Source organism: Cherax quadricarinatus, chromosome 10 (genome assembly GCF_038502225.1).
Source record: "Cherax quadricarinatus isolate ZL_2023a chromosome 10, ASM3850222v1, whole genome shotgun sequence".
NCBI classification, from domain to species: domain Eukaryota; kingdom Metazoa; phylum Arthropoda; class Malacostraca; order Decapoda; family Parastacidae; genus Cherax; species Cherax quadricarinatus.
This window is the reverse complement of record NC_091301.1, coordinates 50,851,085-50,874,376: the sequence shown is the minus strand read 5'-3', so window position 1 is coordinate 50,874,376 and position 23,292 is coordinate 50,851,085.

Genomic DNA, 23,292 nt, shown 5'->3' with positions numbered 1-23,292 from the left:
AGTACATGAGTGGGAGGGGTTGGATTTGAGTGGGACTTTCACATCAGAGCTTATTGGTAGGCCCTGCCATTGGTAGACCCTGCCACTGGTAGGCCATTACACAGGTAGACACTGCCATCGGTAGACCCTGCAACTGGTAGACCCTGCCACCGGTAGACCATGCCACTGGTAGACCCTGCCATTGGTAAACCCTGCCACTTGTAGACCCTGCCACTGGAAGACCCTGCCACTAGAAGACCCTGCCACTGGAAGACCCTGCCACTGGAAGACCCTGCCACTGATAGACCCTGCAACTGGTAGACACTGCCACTGGAAGACCCTGCAACTGATAGGCCCTGCCACTCGTAAACCCTGCTACTTGTAGACCCTGCTACTTGTAGACCCTGCCATTGGAAGACTCTGCCACCGATAGACCCTGTTACTGGAAGACACTGCCACTGGAAGACCATGCCACTGCTAGACCCTACCACTGGTAAACCTTGCCAATGGAAGACCCTGCAACTGGTAGACACTGCCGTAGATAGACCCTGGCACTGGAAGACCCTGCCACTAGTAAATCCTGTCACTGGTAGATCCTGCCATTGGAAGACCCTTCCACCGATAGACCTTGCTTCTGGAAGACCCTGCCACTGGTAGACCCTACCAATGGTAAACCTTGCCACTGGAAGACCCTGCCACTGGTAGACACTGCCACTGGAAGACCCTGCCACTGGAAGACCCTGCCACTAGTAAACCTTGTCACTGGTAGACCATGCCACTAATAGAATTTGAAACTGGTAGACCCTGCCACTGATAGACCGTTACACAGGTAGACCCTGCTAGTAGTAGACCCTGCCACTGGTACACTCTTCCACTGGTAGAACCTGCTACTGGTAGACCCTGCTACTGGGAGACCCTGCAACAGATAGACCCTGTCACTGGTAGACCGAGCCACTGGTAGACCCTGCCACTGGTAAACCTTGTCACTAGTAGACCCTACCATTGGTAAACCTGGCCACTGGTAGACCCTACCACTGGTAGACACTGCTACTGGTAGACCCTGCCACTGGCAGACTCTGCCACTGTTAGATCCTGCCACTGGTAGACTCTGCCACTGGCAGACCCTGCCACTCGTAGATCCTGCTACTGGTAGACCCTGCCATTGATAGACCCTACCACTGCTAGACCCTCCCACTCGTAGACCCTCCCACTGGTAGACCTTGCTATTGGAAGACCCTGCCACTGGTAGAAACTGCAACGAGTTAACCCTGCCACATGTACACCTTGTCACTGGTAGAACCTGCCACTGGTGTACCCAGATACATAAGAACATAAGAAAGGAGGAACACTGCAGGAGGCCTGTTGGCCCATACTAGGCAGGTCCTTTACAATTCATCCCACTAACAAAACATTTGCCCAACCCAATTTCCAATGCCACCCAAGAAATAAGCTCTGATGTGAAAGTCCCACTCAAATCCAACCCCTCCCACTCATGTACTTATCCAACCTAAATTTGAAACTACCCAAAGTCCTAGCCTCAATAACCCAACTAGGTAGACTGTTCCACTCATCTACTACCCTATTTCCAAACCAATACTTTCCTATGTCCTTTCTAAATCTAAACTTATCTAATTTAAATCCATTATTGCGGGTTCTCTCTTGGAAGAGACATCCTCAAGACCTTATTAATATCCCCTTTATTAATACCTATCTTCCACTTATACACTTCGATCAGGTCTCCCCTCATTCTTCGTCTAACAAGTGAATGTAACTTAAGAGTCTTCAATCTTTCTTCATAAGGAAGATTTCTAATGCTATGTATTAATTTAGTCATCCTACACTGGATGTTTTCTAACGAATTTATGTCCATTCTGTAATACGGAGACCAGAACTGAGCTGCATAATCTAGGTGAGGCCTTACTAATGATGTATAAAGCTGCAGTATGACCTCTGGACTTCTGTTGCTTACACTTCTTGATATAAATCCCAGTAATCTATTTGCCTTATTACGTACGCTTAGGCATTGCTGTCTTGGTTTAAGGTTGCTGCTCACCATAACCCCCAAGTCCTTTTCGCAATCTGCATGGCTAAGTTCTACATCATTTAACTTATAAATACTAGAGTTATGGGCACTCCCAAGCTTCAGAACCTTGCATTTATCTACATTGAACTGCATCTGCCACTTTTCTGACCAAGAATAGAGTTTGTTTAAATCCTCCTGAAGTTCCATAACATCTACGTTTGAATCAATTATCCTACCTATCTTTGTGTCATCGGTGAATTTGCTCATATCACTAGTAATTCCCTCATCAAGATCATTGATATATATTATAAACAATAACGGGCCCAAGACTGATCCCTGTGGAACGCCACTTGTTACAGATCCCCACTCGGATTTAACCCCATTTATGAACACTCTCTGCTTCCTGTCAGTGAGCCATGACTCGATCCACGAGAGCACTTTTCCCCCAGTGCCATGAGCTGCCACTTTTTTTAACAGTCTATGGTGCGGAACTCTATCAAAAGCCTTACTAAAATCTAAGTAAATAATAACAAATTCTTTATCGTGGTCAACAGCCTCAAAAGCTTTACTGAAGAAAGTTAATAAATTAGTTAGACAAGACCGGCCTCTTGTGAATCCATGCTGAGTATCATTAATCAAGCTATGCTTATCGAGATGGCTTCTTATAATCTCAGCTATAATTGACTCTAGTAATTTGCCTACAATTGAGGTCAGGCTTATTGGGCGGTAATTTGACGGTAACGACTTGTCCCCTGTTTTAAAAATAGGAATTACATTAGCCATCTTCCACATATCAGACACTACACCTGTTTGAAGAGATAAATTAAAAATATTAGTTAATGGTTCACAGAGTTCCATTTTGCATTCCTTAAGAACCCTTGAAAAAACCTCATCAGGACCCGGCGACTTATTTTGCTTCAGTCTGTCTATCTGCTTCGCAACCATTTCGCTAGTGACTGTGATGTTACATAATTTATCTTCTTCTATTCTTCTTCTACATGTAGACCCAGCTACTGGTAGACCCTGCCACTGGTAGACTCTGCCACTGGTACACCCTCCCACCTGGAGACCCTGCCACTGGCAGACAGATCCACTAGTAGACCCTGCCACTGGAAGATCCTGCCAGTGGTTGACCGTTTTTCTGGTACACCCTGCCACTGGAAGAGTCTGTCACTGGTAGACCCTGCTACTGTTAGACACATACTCGGTAGACCATGCCACTAGTTGACCCTGCCTCTGGTAGACCCTGCTACTGGTAGATCCAACCTATGGTTGACCTTGTCAGTGGTAGACCCTGACACTCGTTGACCCTTCAACTGATAGACTTTGCCACAAGTAGACCCTGCCACTTGTAGACGTGGCCCCTGATTGACTCTACTACTTAGTGACCCTAGCATTGGTTGAACCTGGTAGACCCATCCACTGGTAGACCCTGCCACTAGTTGACCCTGCCACTGGTAGACCCTGCCACCGGTAGACCCTGCCACTGGTAGAGCCTGCCAATTGTAGTCCCTGCTACTGGTAAACCCTGCGACTGGTAGACCCTGCCATGGGTAGACCCTGCCACTGGTAGACCCTGCCACAGGTAGACCATGCCACTGGTAAACCCATCCACTGGTTTACCCTGCAACTGGTAGACCTTGCCACAGGTAGACCCTGTCACTGGTAGAACCTGCAACTGGTAGACCCATCAGTTGGTTGACCCTGCCGCTGTTAAACCCTGCCACTGGTAGACCCTGTCTCTGGTAAACCCTTTCACTGGTAGACCCTGCCACTGTCAGATTCGTCAACTGGCAGACCCATCCATTGGTTGACCCTGCAACTGGTAGACCTTGCCACTTGAAGACCCTGTCACTGGTAGACCCTGCCACTGGTAGATACTGACACTGGTAGACCCTGCAGCTAGAAGACCCTTCCACTGGTAGATCCTGCCACTGGTAGACCTTACCACTCATCAACTTTGCCACTAGGAGACACTGCCATTGGTAGACCCTGCCACTGGTAGACCCTGCCACTGGTAGACCCTGCCACTGGTAGACCCTGCAACTGGTAGACCCTGCCACTGGTAGACCCTGCCACTGGTAGACCCTGCCACTGGTAGACCCTGCCACTGGTAGACCCTGCCACTGGTAGACCCTGCTACTGGTGGACCCTGTCGCTTGTAAACCCTGCCACTGGTAGACCCTTCCACTGGAAGACCTGCCACTGGTAGACCCTTCCACTGGTAGACCCTGCCACTGGTAGACCTTCCAACTTTGAGACCCTGCCACTGGCAGACGATGCCACTGGAAAACCCTGTCACTGGTAGATATTGCCATTTTAGACCTTGCCACTGGCAGACACATCTGCCGGTAGACCCTGCCACTGGAAGACCCTGCCACTGGTAGACCCTGCCACTGGTAGACTTTGCCACTGGTAGACCCTACCACTTGAGGACCCTGCCACTGGTAATCCCTTCCTCTGGTAGACCGTGCCACTGATCGGCCTTGCCACTTGTAGACTCTGCAACTTGCTGACCCTGCCGCTGGTAAACCCTGCCACTGTTAGATCCTGTCACTGGTAGACCATGTCACTGGTAGACCATGCTTCTGGTAGACCTTGCCATTGGTAGACCCTGCCACTGGTAGACCCTGCCGCTAGTGGACCCTTCCACTGGTAGATCATGTCACTGGTAGACCCTGCCACTGATCGACTTTGCCACTAGGAGACCCTGCCACTGGTAGATCCTGCAACTGGTAGACCCTGCTACTGTTAGACTGCCACTGGTAGATCCTACAGCTGGTAAATCCTGCTACTGATAGACCCTGCCACTGGTAGACCCTGCCACTAGTAGACCCTGTCACTGGTAGACCCTGCCACTGGTAGACCCTACCACTGGAAGACCTTCCTCTGGTAGACTCTTCCACTAGTAGACCCTGCCACTGGTAGACCCTGCCACTGGAAAACCCTGCCACTGGTAAACCCATCCTCTGGTAGACCCTGCCATTGGAAGACCGTGCCACTAGTAAACCTTGCGACTTGTTGACCCTGCCACTGGTATGTCAGCATAGTTGCTGATCCCCTTATAAGTGTTGTATAGATTAGCTGAGCATTATAGTACCATCCATGTGCTTTATACAGAAGTTCCCTAGGCCTGTGACTGTATGACGTCACGGGATGCAGCATGAATGAGTTGGTCGCTCTGCCTCGTTCTCACTCCACGGATAGACATACAAGCAGGCAGAACAAGGTAGGCCTGGGCTCCCATCCAGTCTGACAATACATAGCGTTACCATCCAACCAGTGTGTTTATCTTCACCATCATATCTCCTTCCGAACCCCCACGACAAGTTGGTGGCAGCGGTGGGCCTGTAATTCTTACGATTACAGCGATTTCTGGAGATAAGTTTCTACTGAGCCGGTCGCCATCTTGTGACTAGGCCTGCTGAGAAGGGTAACGTTCGACCTAGCCAGCCAGCTACCCCAAGCAAGCTTTTACCAGCTGTCTACATTATTCACTGGTCAGTCTCCTTGTATTAGTGTTTATCTGCTTATTTGCATCACTCCCAATTGGTTGACCCGAGTTTGCAAAGTAAGCCAAACCAGTAGACAGTCTGTGGTGAGGGAGTCAGTCAGCCTAGCCTTACACCATCCAGCTTTGCCTGCCAAGCCAGCTTTCCACTCCTGCTGTGCTCATCGTTAGAAGTTATCAAGCCATTCTTTGTGAAGGGTTAAGCTAAGCCAGCCAGCAACTAACCCAGGTGTCTTAACCCAGTACTCAAGCAACAACGTGGGTACGGTCTTCCTCATCGCTTTGTGCTTCAAGATCCAAGCCATTCTGAGTGCTTTTTCATCCCTGTGGTGTTGTGGTATTTCGTGGGTTTTTGTTTTAAGCCAGCCCGGCTTAGAGTGTTTTCGCGCCTAAGTGAGGGTATCCCCAGTGAGGCTTGCGCCGTTCATCCCATAGGCCCAGTTACCATGCGGTTTCGCCACAGCTGCCTCAGCTGCCTCACTTACTCACCCAACCACTACCACTGTTTTGTACCCTTATTACGGGTTCTAGCACCATATTTCAAGGACCACATAGGGGGTCAAGAGCTAGAGTGTTTTCTTTCATCATTGGCGCCATCGTTAAAAGCCTCTTGTGTGGGTCCATCGTCGATTTAAGCGCAAAATTCTACGATCACGTGTGCAGAGGAGCAAGGACAGTAGCCAGCCACGAGATGACATAAACATCCTCCACCATCTACCTAATTCTTCACCAAGTCGCTACAGTGATAATATATTTTTCATAGAGACATTTGCGAGTGTTGAGACATTGTTTTTTGTGTTTCCAGTGATTTCTAAGTGACATTCAGTGACTCGATTAGACTCAGTGTTCATTATATACTGTTTGCAATATTTTTTTTCTCTTCTTAATTCAGTGTTAATTTTCGTGCTAATATATGCCTGTTGTGTTGTGTTTTTTTTTCATATACTTGAAGTAAGTACCTTAGTGTTTTTTCCTTATTGTGTGCAACATATAAGCAGTATAGAATTTGTGTTTACACTTCAGAATTACCTTGTGTTCACAGTATTGCAGTGAAGTAATTCAGTAATTTATTACCTTGTATTCTGCATCACAACTCAGTGTTGTCTGTTATATTTTTCTCACAGCATTTGTGTATTCATTTGCCATTTTATTTTATTTTTCTCTGTGTGTTGAACATTCTTGTGTTCATATTCTTTTCATTCAGCCAGTGTCCAATTTGTCTTATCTCCACAGACAATAGTGCCATTGTTTTGTTCAAGCAAGACAATTATTTTCCAAATTTTTCACACATCAAGTTTCATAGCAAGAAAATTCTAGTATTGTGTTTATATTGATGTGTTGTGTTCTGCATCACTGTAAGTGTTCAAACCTTTTGTTCTGTGTTTTTGCACCTATTATTTTTTTTGTTTCATTGAACAAATTCACTATTAGTGCAATTTTTAAGTTCTTCTTTTAAAGTAAATCATTCTTGTTTGTTCAGTAAGTGTTGCTTAAGTTGCAGTTAAGAGTTAAAGTGTTCACTCAGTTCATTCCTTGATGATGTAATTTTTTTATTCTTGTAAACTGTATTTTCTTGTGTGTGTAATTTTTTTTTTATCATTGCACATTGACTCACTTTGCAATAATTCTTGTGCAAACATTGTGTTGCCATTAAAATTTTTCTTTCAGAAATTTTATGTAGTGTTGTGCAGTACTTTTGATTAGTAATTGTTGTTTGCAATATTACTACAGTTTATTTCAGTGCAGTTTCATATGCTCTTTTCTGTGCATAATATTTTATTCTTTGTGTCATTTTATTTTCTTTTTAGTGAATTGCTTTCCCAGTTTGTTTTAATTTTGCACAAGTCTTATTGAGTCAATTTTAACATTTTTGATTCATCATTTATTGTTGAATTTCCCTATTGCATTGAGAGTAAAGACAACTCACTGTGCCATTCATTTAAGTTAAAGTAAAGTTGAGCAAATTTGATTTAAGTAAAGTAATTTCTCTTGATTTTCAAAGTGTTGCTTATTCAGTTGAGTTTTTTCTTTTGTGAGTGTGAGTTCTCCTTGCTTACAGTGTGACTTAATTTTTTTAAATAAGTAATTTCTTCCCGTTTAAGCTTATTGTGTCATTCTCTCTATTTTTCTTTGCCTTATGTCCTTGAGTAAATTCTCTGAGACGATGTCCCAGTCACTTTTGAATGTTCACTTAGTGCATCATGCCAGTCAAAGTCAATATGTATCAGTCCACAGTACCAATATTCCCTTACTGACTGGAAGACAATACCTAGCCCTTGAGCAATGTGTTTGTTCTCACAGCTTGTATCTGAGATTTGTTAAAGTGCTGCGAAATGTGAAGTTCAGATTAAGTTCCTATAGATTCGTTCATTACTTATTAGCGTAGCCGAGCGGTCAGGCACTAGTAATACTGTCACTCCTGTCTGGACTACAGCCACAATATCGTGCATGCAGGATAGTGTACAGTTACCTTGGGTTTCAGAGGAACCTTAGACATCCCTGGGTGCTGAGACTACTATCCCTGCGATGGTGACTTGTTCAAGTACTCGTTCCTTCCCAGGGGACGCTTTGAGAAGAACTTTACTTGCATCGAGTTATGCCATCTCTTGCTGATGCCACAAGCTGTTGCGAAAAGACGTTTCTGTGGCTAGTGTACTCACTTGAGTGTTGTTGTTGTCCCTTGTGTTCCAGATCGTGATCCCATCCTAGTTGACAGTAATCAGTGCATTGTAAAAAGTTATTTCTCGAGTAACTTTCACATGTTAACATTTGTAAGTGTAGTTTCCTTATAGTTGATACCTCGTGTCACTGTGTGCGACTAAGATTGAATATCAGCATTGTTGACCGTGTTCATTTCTTTTCCCCTGTGCTTGCAGTGAAAGATAGTAGATTCCTTCTTCCTTGCTCATATTGCGTGTTATAGCGTTGTTTTTTTCAACCGGGGAGAGTCAACCACTCCACCGAGTTTGTTCATTCCTCCAGTAAGAAAGAACCGATCCCTTATATTCTGGTGTGATTCGATTCCTGCTCCAGGAATGAAGCCACCAGCACCCATTAGTGACTTTGTAATGAGCCAAGAATTACTGTATCGAACAGTAGAGGTGAGTACTCCTAGCAGAAGAGTTAGTAATTCCACAGTCACTAGTGAATGTAGCTGTATCTTTTGTAGATACTCGTTCAGATCTCCCTCAGTCAAGGCATGTGTTAGCCATTGCAGAGGAATTCGATCCTCCCAGAGATGATAACCATTCTGCATACGTAAACCTTACCCTCGCAGAATCGGGTTTAAATGCAAACAGCCTGTATAATTAGATGTCCGAGATGAATGAAACCGTCAACTGTGAGTTTTGTTATTAACTGATCAGTTTGTCAGAATTTTTGTGTTCACGTTCCCTCCGAATTCTGAGAATTTATGATCTGTGTGCACCATATTTTTCTGTTAATTACTTTCACTTTGTAAATATATATATTTATTCTCCCTCAGAATCCGTAGAGTGCATGAATACAGATCAATCGATCAATTCCATCCATATTGTACAATGATTTGTTTTTATAAGTCATAATGCATTACGTTAAAACTCATTACGTTAACACCCATTACGTTGAAACTCATTATGTTAACATCCATTAGTTCTAAGTTACATATGAATTTGTTATTGTATAGAATCAGCCCAGAACCACCTGCCTGTTCAGCCTATAGCATAGTAGTGTATGTCGAGACGACATACGTAACATGACCGAGCTGTCAGCATAGTTGCTGATTCCCCTTATATGTGTTGTATAGCGTATCATAGTACCATCCATGTGTTTATATAGAAGATCCCTAGGCTTAGTGACTGTATGACGACACGGGGTACAGCATGAGTGAGTGAGACGCTCTGCCTCGTTCTCACTCCATGGATAGACATACAAGTAGGCAGAACAAGGCAGGCCTGGGCTCCCACCTCTTACCACAGTCTGACAATACATAGCGTTACCATCCAACCAGTGTGTTTATCTTCACCATCATATCTCCTTCCGAACCCCCACGACAGGTAGACACATCTACTGGTAGACCCTGCCACTGGTAGACCCTGCCACTGATAGACCAAGCCACTGGTAGACAATGCCACTGGGAGACACTGCCACTGGTAGATCCTGCCACTGGTAGACCCTGCCACTGGTAGACCCTGCCACTGGTAGACCCTGCCACTGGTAGACCCTATCGCTTGTAAATCCTGCCAGTAGTAGACACATACACTTGTTAACCCTTCCACTGGTAAACCCTGCCACTGGTAGACCCTACCACTGGAAGACCTGCCACTGGTAGACCCTTCCACTGGTAGACCCTGCCACTGGTAGACCTTCCAACTTGGAGACCCTGCCACTGGCAGACCCTGCCACTGGAAGACCCTGCCACTGGCAGACCCTGCCACTGGTAGACCCTCCCACTGGTAGACCTTGCCATTTTAGACCTTGCCACTGGTAGACACATCTGCCGGTAGACCCTGTCACTGGTAGACCCTGCCACTGGTAGACCCTGCCACTGGTAGACCCTACCACTTGAGGACCCTGCCACTGGTAATCCCTTCATCTGGCAGACTGTGCCACTGATTGGCCTTGCCACTGGTAGACTCTGCAACTTGTAGACCCTGCCGCTGGTAAACCCTGCCACTGTTAGATCCTGTCACTGGTAGACCACGTCACTGGTAGACCATGCTACTGTAGACCCTGCCACTGGTAGACCCTGCTACTGGTAGACCTTGCGGCTAGTGGACCCTTCCACTGGTAGATCATGCCACTGGTAGACCCTGCCACTGATCGACTTTGCCACTAGGAGACCCTGCCACTGGTAGACCCTGCAACTGGTAGACCCTGCTACTGATAGACTCTGCCACTGGTAGACCCTACAGCTGGTAAATCCTGCTACTGATAGACCCTGCCACTGGTAGACCCTGCCACTAGTAGACCCTGCCAATGGTAGACCCTCCCACTTGGAAACCCTGCCACTGGTAGAACCTGCCACTGGTAGACCCTGCCACTGGAAAACCCTGCCACTGGTAGACCCATCCTCTAGTAGACCCTGCCATTGGAAGACCCTGCCACTGGTAAACCTTGCGACTTGTAGATCCTGCCTCTGGTAGACACATCTACTGGTAGACCCTGCCACTAGTAGACCCTGCCACTGGTAGACCCTGCCACTGGTAGACCCTGCCACTGGTAGACCCTGCCACTGGTAGACCCTGCCACTGGTAGAACCTGCCACTGGTAGACCCTGCCACTGGTAGACCCTGCCACTGGTAAACCTTGCGACTTGTAGATCCTGCCTCTGGTAGACACATCTACTGGTAGACCCTGCCACTGGTAGACCCTGCCACTGGTAGACCCTGCCACTGGTAGACCCTGCCACTGGTAGACCCTGCCACTGGTAGACCCTGCCACTGGTAGACCCTGCCACTGGTAGACCCTGCCACTGGTAAACCTTGCGACTTGTAGATCCTGCCTCTGGTAGACACATCTACTGGTAGACCCTGCCACTAGTAGACCCTGCCACTGGTAGACCATGCCACTGGTAGACCCTGCCACTGGTAGACCCTGCCACTGGTAGACCCTGCCACTGGAAGGGTCTGCCACTGGTAGACCCTGCCACTGGTAGACCCTGCCACTGGTAAACCCTGCCACTGGTAGACTCTGCCACTGGTAGACCTTGCACTGGTAGACCCTACAACTGGTAGACTCTGACACTGACAGACTCTGCCACTGGTAGACCTTGCCACTGGTAGACCATGCCACTGGTATACCCTGCCACTGGAAGACCCTGCACACCTGACTTGTAGATCCTGCCTCTGGTAGACACATCGACTGGTAGACCCTGCCACTGGTAGACCCTGCCACTGGTAGACCCTGCCACTGGTAGACCCTGCCACTGGTAGACCCTGCCACACTGCCACTGTAGACCCTGATAACATTCCATCATCACCAGCATGCTCCTGTGATATTCTTTGAATTCTTTCTTCATCATTCCTTCCCACAGTATGCTTTTTCTATGTAATTAAAATATGATAATTATTTGTTCACCGGATGGAACATAAGAACATAGGAAAGAAGGAGCACTACATCAGGCCTACTGACCCATGCGAGGCAGGTTCAAGTCTCCTACCGGCTTAAACCAATGCCCTAACTTAGTCAGGTCAGGTCACATTCACTTAAGGAAGGAGCACTGCATGTGACCAAGTAACACAAGCTAGTCAGGTCCATCTCACACCCACCCACACCCACTAATGTATTTATCTAACCTATTTTTAAAACTACACAACGTCTTAGCTTCTATGACGGTACTCGGGAGTTTGTTCGCTCATCCACAACTCTATTACCAAACCAGTGCTTTCCTATATTCTTCCTGAATCTGAATTTTTCCATCTTATATCCATTGCTGCGAGTTCTGTCTTGGCTGAAAATTTTTAGCACGCTATTTACATCCCCTTTATTTATTCCTACTTTCCATTTATACACCTCGATCATAATTCTACCCCTGTCTAGAGAGTGCAGATTCAGAGTCGTGTATCAATAATAATTTCAGAAAAGATAACGTTGTTTGTCAAAATTGGTTTCAGCAGTTGCAGTCATAGGTATTAATAATTAATAAGTTTATAAAGAACAGCACTGTGTGCCAGTAATGAATTCACTTATTATTGCAATGTGTGCTAATAATCACCTGAGTGGAATGAAAGAAGAATTATTTTTTTGGTTTCCTGTCCGGACGTCATGAGAGTGTTTATATTCCTGGTACATAAACTTTATTTGTTACCCGTCACCTTTATCTGTAGTCCTGTCTTCTCTTCGCAGTTTCATTATACCTGACTTAGGGAACTGGACACAGTTGTTATGTTATTGTCTGTTACCTGGCAGTGTTACCTGGCAGTGTTACCTGGCAGTGTTACCTGGCAGTGTTACCTGGCAGTGTTACCTGGCAGTGTTACCTGGCAGTGTTACCTGGCAGTGTTACCTGGCAGTCAGTAGCTTCTTAACATCGCAATTATTGTTGTATCTGTTTCATTTACACAGTTATTGTTATTGTTGTTGTTGTTGTTGTTATTATTATTATTATTATTATTATTATTATTATTATTATTATTATTATTATTATTATTATTATTATTATTATTATAATTTTTATTATTATTATTGTTGTTGTTGTTGTTGTTGTTGTTCTTGTTATTATTATTATTATTATTATTATTATTATTATTATTATTATTATTATTATTATTATTATTATCATTATTATTATTATTATTATTATTATTAATATTATTATTACTATTATTATTATTATTATTATTATTATTATTATTATTATTATTATTATTATTATTATTGTGGAGAAATTTTCTCCAGGAGGGGGGTATCAGCCTGTGATGTAGTCCAGCTGGGCTTGTGAGGTCTCTGGGGAGACCTAATTTAACCAATTATATGGTCACACCTTGCCTTGGCAAACGTCTGTAGCCACGCCCACGTCTGAGGTCTTTTGTTCTTGACGGCGTCAGACCTAGGCGTCAGGTCGTAAACGTGGTTGTGGAGGGTGCTTGGACCACCATAAAAGCCCAAGGAACAGCTGAGTAGGGAGATTTGAGCGGAGCTGCTGCTGGGGTGCAGAGCTCCTGAGCAGAGATTCGAGTGGAGCTGCTGCTGGGGTGCAGAGCTCCTGAGCAGAGACTTCGAGCGGAGCCACTGCTGGGGTGCAGGGCTCGGGAGAAGGCTGCTGAAGTCTCTGGAGGAGACTGTTGGAGGCATTGGGCAGAGTACTGGCTTGGCGCAGTACTCGTGCTGTGTAGGTCTTGGGACCTGTGGCTTAGTTCCTGTGATGAACTGTCCTCTGAACTATATTGTAAGTTACATTCATTTTGGTCAAGTTGATTGTGTTCCCTGTCTCACTGCTTATGTGTACCACCCCATTTATCTAAACCATAATAATGTTCTGTTCCGAAATATATTATTGTACAAAGACTTAATAATAAACTGTGTTTGAGTAGAATAGTAATATTCACTGTCCCCGTTATTTATTCTTATTTCCATTTATTTATGTTTAGTTAAAGTAGTGAGAGGGTGAGTAGTGTGGAGTGGAGTGTAGAGTAATGAGAGGTGAAGATGTAGTCACCAGTGACCTCACATTACCTACCTACCTCCGCACTCATCACTCCTACCACCTCGCCTGTCCCCTACCTACTGACTCCCTCCGCTTACCCCCATATTCCCCTAATCATTATCCCCCTACATGACATGGTGTCTAAGCGGTGGTGGTTCTTCTTATTTTTATAGTAGGAACCAGTCCCATGTGCCTTATTTTTGACTGCTCGGCTATACTTATGTTGTGCTACCAATTTTTTTTCTTGTGTGTGTAAAGCTAAAGTAAATATCTGTATGATATTATAATCCTAGTGACCTTAACTGACCTTTTCTTGATAGTGGGTCTTAATAATTGTTTGGTTGTATTATTATATTTGGTGGGGTTGGTTGTTGGTTTGAGATAAATGGTGGAGAATATCAGTGTTTGGGTGAGACTTTTGGGGGAAGCAATTACTGGCCGAAATTGAATATTTACAGAGGAATGAGAAGTCACCCAACCCACCTTGGAAGACTAGCCCACAACTGTCACCCACTGAAGAGATGCCTATGATTATTATCCACCTGATGTGCCCCAGTAGATTTAATGCTGCCCTGGTCTGTCATCCAGTGTAGTGGGTGTCTGTCTGCGTCACCCAGCCTCTGTGACCATTACCTGCGGACCACCAGTTACCCGCAGTTGCCAGGGATGGGTGACCGCACCTGCTGTTGATGACCTGAAGTGACCTCACCTCACCTCGAGCAACTGACCATAGCCTGCTACTGCTGATGTCGGCTGCTGTGATGCTGCTGAGATGCTGTAGCCGTGCTGCTATGCTGTGGCCGTGCTGTGTGCTGCTGTGATGTTGAGATGCTGCGGCCGTGCTGTGATGCTGGGACCGTGCAGCGATGCTGTAGCCGTGCTGCGATGCTGTGGCCATGCTGTGTGCTGCTGTGATACGGCCGTGCTGTGTTCTGCTGTGATACGGCCGTGCTGTGATGATGGATATGCTGTGGCCGTGCTGTGATGCTGCAATGCTGCCTAGCTCAAGAGGAGATGGCGGTGATGCTGCAGTGGTGTGTGAGGGATTCTGGCTGGTGTGCCAGGACAGGAGAATCTACTATGAAGGAGCTGCCATCCTCGGAGATGTGGAAGGACATGAGCCGCGGAGATGGACTCCAGCTGCTGGGACCAGCCTGCTATCAAGGGCGGTATGGAGGTGTATCCTGCCTTGCTGGTCGACCTGTACGATCGGTATGCGGGGATGCACTGCCAGCCATGAGAGACAATTAAGAGTGTGAGATGTCCCCAGCCTCCTTTGACTTGCCAGAAGTGTTAGTGTTACCTGTGTGAAATAAGGTGACCTTGGAAACGGTCCAGTGATTATGGCCGCCTTGTTTTATGAGGCCAGTGAATCCTAGTAGTGGCATAGGATAATGGAGGGTCTTAGCTGCGATGCCTGCCCTGTCTCGATTTTCAGATGTTGTAGTGTGCATGTGAAGTGTGCCGAAAATGCGACCTTGGTGGTCGTGAAGTGGTCCAGTTGCAGCTACTTGAAAGAATGCAACCCGTTGGAGCAGTTTTCCACGCCATAGAAGCCTAGAGAGGTTTGGCCCAATGGATAACGTGCGAGGGTGACTAGAATTGGCTAGTGCATTTCTAGTAGAAGTAGGGAAGGCACTGGAGCCCGATATTTAGTTTTAAGGAGAAATGACGGGTAAGGAGGCTTTGCACCAGAGAGCAACTATTATGCTGGCCAACTGCGAGGTGTACTGATTATGCTGCCTTGTGGTAGTTGAGAAGGTTGAGGGAAATATATGTAGTTGAATAATTGTATTATGTATAATTTTGTCTTTGTATTGTAATAGATTTAAGAGATTAGGATTAAAATAGTCTAATAACTAGGACAAATTGTCCTAGTTCTCAGATATTTTAAATTGGGGGAGAAAGGAGGATGTGATGTAGTCCAGCTGGGCTTGTGAGGTCTCTGGGGAGACCTAATTTAACCAATTATATGGTCACACCTTGCCTTGGCAAACGTCTGTAGCCACGCCCACGTCTGAGGTCTTTTGTTCTTGACGGCGTCAGACCTAGGCGTCAGGTCGTAAACGTGGTTGTGGAGGGTGCTTGGACCACCATAAAAGCCCAAGGAACAGCTGAGTAGGGAGATTCGAGCGGAGCTGCTGCTGGGGTGCAGAGCTCCTGAGCAGAGATTCGAGTGGAGCTGCTGCTGGGGTGCAGAGCTCCTGAGCAGAGACTTCGAGCGGAGCCACTGCTGGGGTGCAGGGCTCGGGAGAAGGCTGCTGAAGTCTCTGGAGGAGACTGTTGGAGGCATTGGGCAGAGTACTGGCTTGGCGCAGTACTCGTGCTGTGTAGGTCTTGGGACCTGTGGCTTAGTTCCTGTGATGAACTGCCCTCTGAATTATATTTTAAGTTACATTCATTTTGGTCAAGTTGATTGTGTTCCCTGTCTCACTGCTTATGTGTACCACCCCCATTTATCTAAACCACAATAATGTTCTGTTCCCAAATATATTATTGTACAAAGACTTAATAATAAACTGTGTTTGAGTAGAATAGTAATATTCACTGTCCCCGTTATTTGCTGTTCCTATTTCTTATGTTATTATGTTTACATATGAGTGAAGAATGGGCGAGGCATATGTTAGTGAGTAGTGTAGAGTTAATGAGAGTGTCGTGGTGGTCACCACTGACCTGTCATTACCTACCTACCTCCGCTAATCATCTCACTCCTACCACCTCGCCTGCCTCTCCCCTGCCTACATAATCCCTTACTCCCATATTCCCCACTTATATCCCTTACATTCCAATACCCCCCTACATGACAAGCCCCCTTCAGCACCTTTCAGCCCCTTTCAGCCCTGAGGGGCCCAGCCCTCTCAGAAGGGGAAAGCATCTTGTTTACTGCTACAGCGAGTAATTGATCCCAGATGCAGTACCAGTATGCAACGTGTGGTCAAGCGACCGCCGCTCCATGCAAGACTCCAGTGTTGCAAAGTGTATTTTAATAAAAGACAGTCCATCTCTTACCTTAGCAGTGCAATTAAGGAAAATCCTGCTCCCACTTTATTACCATGGTAAAGATAGTGTACATTGTTGTCTATGCTTAAGACAGCAAGAATCAAACATTCTGCTTTGCCTCATGGAGGAAGTGGCAAGGAAGCAAAAGGTACTAGGTCAGCTTTTCCTTTATACTAGGAGCAGTGACGGCGTGGGGCGTTGTGAGGTCAGATTACTTTTGACTCTACTGAGAGTGACACTGAAGCCAGGATAACCAACAAAGAACGATCCGTGCGTTAGTGTGAACAAAGTGTCTCACAAAACACGATAAACACTTACAGAGAAGTGTGATCAACTTCTTAGTGATATTGTGAACAATTATTGATGAACAGTGTAACAACGAGTGTTGCGATCCAACAGAGTGTAGTGTGACATTCTTCAAAGAACACTATTCTTCAATCAACTCAACGGATATCTGGGCGAAATTATGGGTCAGATACATATAACCAGGTAAGTGTTCTAACTCGTGATGTACTACTATTGACTGCGCAGTTGAGTATAAAGTCGTGAGTTAGTCACTTATCATAAACCCCGATGATATGCCGACCTTTGAGTCCACACACGTAAGTTTGTCAGCCATCAGTGAATGAAATATGCTGACATAACACCCCCTAGGGGTAATTTATTTTTTACATAATATGATCTATTATAGCCCGTTGAGAGATGATCATGACAACAATTCAAGACCTCGTCTGCAGGGGCAGCTGTGTAGATGATTTGCTGTCTTTTATCAGCTAAGTATTCCCTATTTTTAAAATTATATCTTAGCTGGTAAAACCATTTCTCAACATTTTGGTCGTGCACGAACCGGATAAAGGCCACACTGTGGTCCAAATATGTTGTACTACAATGTACAAATAACCTACGAGCCAAGGTCCTTCAAAAAAAGCTGTAAAACTAATGTTTTACAATTTAAATCAGTATAAATGAGCCCCTCCAGACTCAATCACAGAGAATGGGCAGCCAAAAGAAAACGGGCGCTCACCCAGCGTTCACTCAAAGAAAACGAGAGCTGAGTGACTCACCCAACAAGAAAACGGGGGATGGCACCCGGCATCTACTGCTCCAAGCTCGATAATCGCTGACGACAACAACAACCCAACTGATGTTCAGTTTGTTTGAGTGTATATACACATAGTGTTTATAATGTTTATAGACAGAGATTAAGAGACAAGATTGTGTTAAAGTTTGTTTCTTATAGATCTACCTGTTATATTAAAGGAACTTATTTATAAAGTGTAAGCTTTCAAATACATATTAACAGTGACATTTATATATGTGTAAGTAAAATTCACGTGTGATTTACAGTTATACAATGACATTTTTAGTGTAGAGTGAATGAAGTGTATAGCATTGCTATTTACGATTAATCATCGTGGTCAGCCTGACACAGCAAATTCAAGCCGTAAACACCAGCCATATGTACTGTGTACCCTTCATGGTCATTGACCCTGAGGTTAAGCTTAGTAGGTCAGTAGTGTCTGACTGATTATTGCTGAATTAAGCATAACAAAAACTCAGCTATTTATAGCAGTACAGTGTTTTTTAAACACTCTAAGTGTGGTGCTGGAATTTTCAGTATACCATTAAAATGGCTTGTTTGAAAACTCAGTTTCAGTCTTTACAGACTAAGATTACACAATTAGAAAATCTAATTTCAGTCTGTATAGGATTAACTCAAGATACAAACATAGATTTTGATGATCTTGAGGTCAAATTTGAATTACTTACACAACGTCTGGAAATAATTAATTTAGACTATACACATTATGAAAATAAATTTCTTGAATCAGACCCATCTGAGGATGAAATTAAAAATGTTTTGGATACTTTTAGTAATCAACAATTAAGGTGGACAGGAGTACAGGCTATCTGCTGCAAAACTCTGTCACAGAGACTTACTGTAACTAGTGGTCAAACACCTGTTACACCTGTAACAACAACAAGTGTCCCATTACCAAGCTTACCTACATTGTCATTACCTATTTTCCAAGGTCATAATTATGAAGAATTCATTAGTGGTTTTCAATCCATAGTAAATTCACGAACTGACATAGATGAGATTGCTAAGTTCAATTATCTTAAATGTCTTGTGAAGGGAGAACCCTATGAACTGATTAAGTCATTTCCGGTGGTTAAAGGTAATTATCAAATAGCCTTACGTGTCTTAGCAGACAATTACTTTGATGATGACAAGGCCAGAGTTAGACATGCAGTCTTAATATCAAGCTTGAAGCCACCCAAACATTGTTTTTCAGACTTACAGACATTTAGAATCACATTAGACAATAGTCTCAGATCTCTAGGTGCTAAATATGACCTAAGACAATGTGATTGGTTTATCAGTGGTATTGTACAAGATAAGTTGTCACCACAAACTATTGAACGATTAAATATTATGTTCAATAAACGCTATTTCACTTGTGAGGAAATTAGCAATGGTTTACAAACAATAGTTTCATGCATGCAAGCAACGAGACAAGATGAAAAATCCACATATCTCGTGGATAATAAACCTTCAACTCAGTATAAAAAGAGCATACCTACTCCCACTAAACTACATAATGGGAAATCCCATATAGGCATTTATCAAATTGTGAATACAACAGACAGTAAACAGACTGTCATACATAAACGTACTCCAAAATGTGTACTTTGTGATGGAACACATTGGGCACAGTATTGTATTCAATACACATCAATGGAGGCACGTAAACAACGTGTTCATCAGCTGAAAAGTTGCATCAAGAGTTTAGGTGAACACAAGGGAGGTAAATGCTCACTGAAGAAGTGTTTTAAATGCAAGGGTATGCATCATACAGCATTATGCCCAAATACTTTTGCTGAACAGCAGAAGACTTCCACAGAATCAGGAGGTCAACAAGCAACAGCATTAAATGTGAGAGATAAGTTTAAAGCAACTGCTCTCCCGATAGCTCGAGCTGAGTTATCTAATAAATTACACAAAACCAATGTGCTAACATTATTTGATCAAGGCTCACAAAGGTCCTTCTGTTGCAGAAACTGAATAAACAACCCTATGCCAAAGTACAGTTAGATATAGCTGTTTTTTTCCACAATTCTAGTAAACAGACATATGACCTAGCCAGAATCACTGTTGGTCTAGGAAACAGGAAAAAGACAGTAGAAGCTGTGGTAGTAGATGATTTGCCTAAGTCTTTGCAGATCCAGGGATTAAAAGAAACAGTTGGAGCACTGAAAGCAGCTAAGGTCAAGTTAGCCTGTCCTGACATACAGACGGACACTATTAGTCCAATTGATTTAATCATTGGAAGTGATTATTATCACTGTTTTGTGCAAAATATAGTAAGTAAACATGATGTTCACTTGCTGAAAACAGCAGGAGGCCACATGATATGTGGTCCCATTCCCTCTCAAAGTGGGAAAGAAGCTGATATTGATTCAGTGGAAAATGTACTAGTTACGAGAATAACCGCTGATCATGTACCACAGTAAAAATTATCATTACTGGAAGAAATGAATGAACCAGTTGATAAGTTGTGGGATTTAGAAGCGGTAGGTATTGATGTAAATAAACCAAGCCCACAAGAGTCTCAGACTTATAACCAATATTTGGACACTGTCAAATATAAAGATGGACAGTATTGGGTTAGGTTACCATGGAAATTAAATCCACCACATCTGCCTAGCAATTATCGCATGGCTTTCGGACAAATGAAAGCACAAATACATGAGCTCCGGAAGAGTCCAGAGCTACTGACTGTCTATGATAATATCATACAAGAACAGTTGGACAATAAATTCATTGAGGAAATAGTCGAAGATAAGTCGAAGACAGAAGCTCATTATCTCCCGCACCATGGAGTCACAAAATATTCTGAAACCACTCCACTACGTGTTGTATATAATTGCAGCGCACGTGCGAATAAAGATGTAGCAAGTCTTAATGATCGTCTGATGACCGGACCCTCACTAACTGAGAAGCTTGGAGACGTGCTTATGAAATTTCGCACAAACCGATATGCCTGCACGGCTGATATTTCCAACGCTTTCTTAAGAGTAGGACTACAAGAAATAGATAGAGATTTTACTCTATTCTTGTGGCCTGAAAATCCACATGATCCTCAAAGTCCTGTGAAAACTTATCGTTTCAAATCAGTATTATTTGGTGCAACATCCTCTCCATTCTTACTAGAAGCTATTCCAAATACACATTTGAAGAAATCTGAAAGTCCCTTCAAAAAATCTTAAAGAAAAGTTTCTACGTGGACAATCTTCAAGGTACTGTAAATAAAGAGGAGGATTTGAAATCCTTATACAGAGAAGCTAACAAGGAGATGAAAGAAACAAATATGCCTCTAAGGATGTGGAATACAAATTCAAAGCAATTAAAGGAACTTATCAAAGAAGATTTCCCTGAAGCTGAAATTCCTGATTGCAACAATATGCTGGGGCTTAATTGGAACACACAGGAAGATACTTTGACTCTCAAAAGGATTAACAATAATTCATGCAGTACACCCACTAAACGTAGTTTACTGTCAGAGGTATCACAATGTTTTGATCCTCTAGGACTCGTCTCACCAATTACCATAAAAGGTAAAATACTTATACAAGATGCATGGAAGCTCAAAATTGGATGAGATGAAAACTTGCCTCTAGAAATGAGTCAAGCATGGGATGAAATATCCAGGGAGTTTAAGCAACTTCATCAAATTAAATTTCCCAGACAAATAGGTCAAGAGGGAAACAAGTACACATTACATGTGTTCCGTGATGCGTCAACCAGAGGTTATGGCGCTGTAGCTTACATGAGTATTGTTGAAGGAAGTACGCTAATTACTTCAAAGGCCAGGGTAGCACCCTTGAAGGTCAGAACAGTACCACAATTGGAACTGACAGCACTCTATGTAGGTACAAAATTAGCTGTCTATCTCAACAAAGTACTTGATCATCTCACTATTGAAAAAACCGTGATCTGGAGTGATAATGAAGCAGTTCTCCAGTGGTTAAGAAATAATAAGAGTAAGTTGTTCTATGTACAGAACAGAGTAGCAGAAATAAAAGAGATGCAGAGAGATTATCTCTTTCTCCACGTCTCTACCCAAGAGAATCCAGCTGACATGTTGACACCTAATTATGAATGTCTTGAACCCATTAAATACTGGGTGAAACTAATACAGAAAGATGTTTTCTCTACAGAATATAAATTTATGGAAACACAAAATAAATCCCCAAAGAAACCTGTCATGATTAATTCTTTAGGACTTTATCTCGACTCAGAAAAGATTATAAGATGTCGAGGAAGAATTCATAATTCTTCACTACCTAAGGAAGCCATACATCAAATATTGATCCCCAAGAATCATTGGCTAACAAAACTGATTGTGCAAAACGCCCACAGTAACGTGTTACATGGTGGGGTAGCTGACACACTTTGTCATATACGACAATCCTACTGGATACCTCAAGGTCGACAAAGTGTGAAAAAACAAATAAAGGACTGTATTACTTGTCGTCACTACGATATGCGAGTATGTCAGTATCCAGGTCCACCTCCATATCCCTCTGAAAGAGTTTGTCATATCACTCCATTTGAGGTGACAGGTGTAGATTACACTGGACCAATAATTTTAACCAAAACAGTTGACAAAGTTCCCATCAAGGTGTACATCTGTTTGTTCACTTGTCCTACAACTCGAGCAGTACATCTAGAAGTAGCCAGTGACATGTCTGCTGAAACCTTTATCAAATTATTCAGAAGGCTTGCAGCCAGAAGGGCATGTCCTAGACTGATTATTGCAGATAATGCAACGAACTTTGTTGCTGGTGCTGCTTATATAAGCAAGATCTTTGATCAACCAGAAGTACAACAGATGCTGAATCAACGCAGTTGTCGTTGGAGATACATTCCTCCTAAATCTCCATGGCACGGCGGATTTTATGAAAGAATGATCGGCATTGTAAAACGTTGTTTAAGGAAGACTCTTCATCGTCAGAGAATAGACTTAGAAGAATTAAGTGCAGTTGTGACTGAAATAGAAAACAGATTCAACAACAGACCTCTAACTTATGTTACCGATGATCTAGACAATTTAGAAGTGTTAAGTCCATCTCATTTACTCCATGGCAGAAGGCTCGAACCTGTTCCTCCCATGAATGATAAAGAAATCATGGAGGATCCTACTTATTTCGAACCTGAGCAACTCAGACGTAAATTCAAACACCTTAATAAAGTGATTGAATGTTGGGAGAAAATTTGGCGAGAAGACTATCTCACCTCATTGAGAGAACACTTCTATGGAGCTGGTGTTCCTGAAAATCATAAGTCCTTAAGAGCGGGTGACATAGTGATTATTGACAATGATGGTCCGAGGTCCCAATGGCCACTTGGAAAAATTGTGACCATATATCCTGATGCAAATGGAATCATCAGGGCAGTTGATGTTTTGAGCAAAGGTGTAGTGAATAAGCAGACAATAAATAAACAAGTGCCGTTAGAATTACACAGTGTTGAAAACAAAATTAGTGATTCTCCAGAAACCACACAGACTAAAGCTGTTCAGAAAAGAAAAGCAGCAGTGGTGGCGAGTGAAAAAATCAAATTAATGTTAAGTGATGAATAGTTCACCT